General features: G+C 43.5%; 1 long non-coding RNA gene across 1 annotated transcript in view; it reads right to left on the bottom strand.

Moving 5' to 3' along the window:
- LOC109322362 overlaps positions 1 to 4,719 on the bottom strand; it is an 8,642-nt gene extending 3,923 nt beyond the window's left edge. The window contains exon 1 of the long non-coding RNA XR_002104361.1: positions 4,633 to 4,719. This is a non-coding gene — a long non-coding RNA (uncharacterized LOC109322362). The remainder of the gene's footprint in view (positions 1 to 4,632) is intronic.
- Positions 4,720 to 5,054: the final 335 nt, after the last annotated feature.

The raw sequence follows: 5,054 nt of genomic DNA, 5'->3' as shown, positions 1-5,054 counted from the left end.
TATGAAGAGGGAACCAGTCCATGGAATTCAGTTCTCAGAGCTGGGAACTGCCAGATTGTGTCACATCTTCTTTTAGAAAGGATAGGGTGGGCAAAGCCACATTTAAGAAAAATAGTGAAAGAATAATAAAACAGAAGGACTGAAATCTTAACCTACACATATGCCTGCCCTGGATTGTCAGGGGGTTTACTGGAAGCTTTCCGACTTACACATTTCCCACAGACAATATGCTACAAGACTCGTTTTGCAACAATATACTGTAGTTATTAAGCCTCAAAGTCGGGTTCAGCGCAGCACGAAAACGCACGCTGAATTTTTGTCAGAGCACATTGACAATGGGTAAAGGTCTTTGCTGAACTGAGTCCCCAAACTAATTTAATGACATCAAGGCAGGATCATCCTTGACTAAAGCACCTCGCCTAAGTGTCTGTCCAACCTGCCCTTGAAATCTGCCAGGGATGGAGATGGCACAGCTTCTCTACACGCCTGTTCCAGTGCTGGACCACTCACATAGCCAAAATGTTCCTCTTCATCTCCAACCTAAATTTTGCTTGCTGAAGCTTAAGGTCATTGCTCCTAGTCCTTCCTCTCCCCTATGGCGAAGGGCAAAAGCCCATCTCTATCCTCTGTTATCCATATCCATTTAATCTGTAAGCGCCCTTTAAGTATCTGAAGTCTCTTACCAAATCCTCCCTCGGTCTTCTCTTCCTCAGACTCAAGTCTTCCTTAAATTTTGAAGTGTACTGCCTTCGTAACTATTAAAGCACTTATTATGAGCCAGCGCCTCTCCTTTTAAAAAGAAACAGAATCGTCTAACATGACAATCGGCCGCTGCAGAAAGGAAACACGATGTTGGGACCCGCAGAGGAATTTAATAGTAAAGGCTGGGATTTTCCAAGCAGCCTGAAGAGCATCAGGTGCTCAACCGCCACTGAATTTCATCTCCTACCTCCCTTCAAGCTCTTGGAGAAACCTCATTAAAGCACCCAGCAAGGCACAGGGACCGACAGAAGAGCCTACATGTAAAAAGTCTCTAAGGAAGGAATAGGGACAAGCTGCCTCTACTCAAAACTTCTATTGTCAGACGCTATTTGATAGAATGGCCAACTTCAAATCATTTCATATGAAATGATGAAGTAAATGAAAATCAGCTGCTTGTTGAACTGATGAAGCCGAAAGAATTTGTAGACGGGTATGAATAACTTAGCACCCCTGGAGCAGACAGCTCCTAACAGATACAAAAGGCACCAAATGATCCAGGTAGAATGGATGATGTGCTGCCCTCATCTTTTATGAGCAAAGTATTAATTTTCAGATAGAAAGGGAAAAACTATCCATTTTGAAGAAAACAATGCTCTGGCTTTTGGTCTTGGTGCTGCCAACCATCTCAAGCAAGCCACGTGCTTAAACCAGGTGCTTAAGTCCTATAAGAGGAACCTTAAGCACGTCCTTAAAGTCCAAGGGATATCAAAGAAAGGCAACTATAAATGGGTACTTAAACACTGAACAGAGGCTTTAGTGACCGATCACTGCAACACAGAGAAGTGGCTGCAGCACCTCGTGGATTCGGATCCAAAGATCCCCTTCCCCATTTTGAGTAGAAGGACGTGAAAGGGAAGGGCCTAATCAGTCTGCTTGCTGCTCTTCTGGGGCAGTTTATTTAGGTTGTGATTTGATGGGATTTTAATGTGTGTGCACATTCAAAATATTTGACCAAACCCAGCTTTATCACAGATAACGGCAGACACAGCACATGAAACAAAGCACGGTACAGCCGCTTCAAGGCGCTCCTTTCCATCCAAGAGCTCCCGTTGACCTTGGAGGAAAGCAAAATCTCCAAGCTATGCTAAGTACCAAGAATGCGAGTTTTGACCTTTGAAGACCCATCTTCACAATGGAGTTACTACAGCTCTTCCTTGAGTTCTGTCCTTGTTCTTTACACCCAAAAATCTCTAGGCCAAGTTCAGTGGACTAGCCCATTTCAGATAGCTGGCCCACCTTTGGGTAAGGGCCTAAGACCAAGTACTGCTTTCGTTTGGTCCAGTGAGCTTCCTCACTGTGCAGTGCAGACACAGGCTCAACCGCTCAAGTGCGCATTGGCCTATGCTTGTCAACAATCCCACCAGCAGTCTCATAAAGATATGCTGGATCTCACAAATTCAGTGACAAGGAATGACACGGCAGCTCACCTTACTGCAGCACAAGCACTCGTGTAGCAGAAAAAGCCTACAGCGTACGGAGATGTATTAACAGGACTTGCACTTGCAAATCAAGGGAAGAGATTCTTCCGTACGATTCAGTACTGGGGAGGTTTCAATGGGGGCACTGGACTGCATCCAGTTTGGGGGCCCACGCTTCAAGAAGGATGTGGTCAGTTTGGAATGAGATCAGCACAGAGCAATCAAAATGATTAGGGGATACCTGGGGGCAAGACTAACAAGGAAAGGCTGAAAATAATTGGGCACTTTTACATGTACTCCAGGGCGGGGGTGGGACTTTAATTAGAGCCGCTCTAATTAAAGCACCGCAGCGTCTCATGTATCAGTGTCCCCGCACTTCAAAATGAATTAAAGCTCATTTGACCAACTTTAAATTATTTGACAAACACTTGAACTTGAATTAAAGCTCATTTGACAAACCTGAGTTCAGATTCTGCTGTTTTGAAGCATGGGGCCACTGATACACAAGATGCGGGAGGCTGCTGGAGCGCAGTAACGACCACAGAGTCTTGCTGCAATTGCAGCGTGTCAGAGCAGCTGGATTAATCATGTCCCAGTGGCCTCCCAGCATGTCTACAGGTACCCATTTCATTTGGAGAAGAGAACACTGAGGGTAGGGATTCGATAACAGGCTTCAAATACCTAAAGGGCAATTAAAGAGAGGATGGAGATGGGATTTTTTTCTCCGTGACTGCAGGGGACAGGAATAGGAGCAACAGCCTCATGCTGCAGCCAGGAAAATTTACACTGGAGATTAGGAGGAACTTTCTGACTATGAAGGTGGTCAAGCACTGGAACAGGTCATCTTTCCTTGGAGGTTGAAGAGCAGGTTGGACAGACGCTTGCCTGGGATGGCTTAGCCAGGGACAATGCTGCCTTGACCAAGGGGCTGGGGACTAGATGACCTTGTGAGGTCCTCTCAGCCCTACTTTCCTGCAATTCTTTTGGTCCTATGAATGTGCAAGTCTTAACACCACCCATGGCAGAATACAACACTTGTGAGGAGCTAGCACGTTAAGCATAGCTTTGCAGTATGATGAGGGCGGTGACCCAAAATGACTGTACAAAGACACACACTGCAGAGAAAGAAAAATCTACTGATCACTCTGGATTTCCACCAGCGTCACCGATATCTGGGGTGGCTTGAAGCCAGATGCCTGTGCACACAAGAGCTATGCGTGCTAATGAAACTTTCCATGTGTCTTATGCCGAGAATCTCGTTCCCCATAAAACTGGGACCAAGTTAACCAGGACTAATACAGGTAACTATACGAACAGAATGAATATGCTCTTCTCCCTCCAGCTCCAGATAGGAAAATGTACTTTGCAAAGCAAAAAACCCCGTGAGAGTTGGGGATTCTATTTTTAATTGAGGGGGGGGGTGGGTGGTGTTCAAGATGATTCACAAACTTTAAAAATGCAACTAGACGAACAGCACATTCAAAGGAAGCCTAAGGCACCCTGATCTTTTCTATAATACACCTCTAAAGGTTAAGATGACACCATGCTTCTCAGGGGTATGAAGTTAGAAAGGAAATCATGCTGAAGGCTTACATGACCTTTTACTGTGCATGAGTTTCAAATGTACACAAAAGCAACAGACTACACACAGCTACCACGATCCTGATTTTCACTCAGATGCGACACCTTGGCTATAAAAGAATAATTGATTTTTTTAAAATCAATGCTGCGTGTTCACATTTAGAAACCCAGGGGCTGATCTAACCAGGCACTGAGCACCTTCAAGCATCTGAACCTCAGCATGAACAGGATCAGGTGCCAAGGTACTTGCAGACACTATTTTTTCAAAATAGAAACTTTTCCACTTAAATCTACGGGGAATCTAACCAGGATAAAGACAGACTCTTAATACACTGCTGAAGCCAGCCTGCTTCTCTATGAATTCCCTTTTTAGGCTGCATAAAAGCTATTGCCAGCTATTCGGGAGCATCTGATTTCTTTTTGAAGTAAGCTACTTGAAATGGAGCACATACTTCAGCCACAGGAAAAAAAGGAGAAAATTTCAATGCGACATTTCCAAAGCATCTTCTCATTTTAAGGTTTATTTTAAGCCTCTAGTTCTAAATTGAACCCCAGGTATCAGGCACTCCACACTGCAGCAGAGCTGTAAACTTGTATGTAAGGGCCAAAACACGGCCACAAAATTAAAATGGAAGGAAACTCTATTCCAGCAATTATGAACACAACACGAGCTGCTTGAGCACATGCATACTGGGGTAATCAGTGGCATTAGCTGGATACTTGCTTTATTAAATATATGTTTAGAATGTGACCGAAGTGGTCTTCCTTTACACAGTTTGCTGCCAATAAATCATTTGACATAAAAATATAAAGCAAAGAAATGAGACAGAAAGAGAGAGAGGGGGAAAAAAAAAAAAGAATGGTGGCTTACCTTGATGTAGCTGAGAAAGTCCATTAGAAAGCTATGAGACTGGGTACAGCAAGGAAAATAATTATTAATTCAAATGAATAAAAATGTAATTCTTTGCAACTCCAACTTACTGAGAAAAAAACAGCATTATAAAAAGTGTTCCCTAACTAAAAGTATACAAGATGCGCGTACCCCTGTGTGTGTCCAAGGACCAATTTTGATTTATGAAATGGGAACTAAGGTAGTCTATGGAGTTGAAATGGTTTGGTTCGAGGATCATCATTAAAATTAATGTTTTGTTCTTGTCAAAGTAGCTCAGAACCATCCAGTATCTGCACTGTGCGTCTTTATGGCACAACCAGTGGGCAACATCTCCTTTTAGACTGCATTACTTTCTATATTGTCTAATAAATTATATCAAGTTCTGCTCTCTGATGTGGATG

This window comes from Crocodylus porosus, unplaced genomic scaffold (assembly GCF_001723895.1).
Source record: "Crocodylus porosus isolate Cpor-Errol unplaced genomic scaffold, CroPor_comp1, whole genome shotgun sequence".
In the NCBI taxonomy this organism is placed as follows: Eukaryota; Metazoa; Chordata; order Crocodylia; family Crocodylidae; genus Crocodylus; species Crocodylus porosus.
Note: the sequence above shows the minus strand (reverse complement) of the source record. Positions and strands in the feature narration are given on the sequence as shown.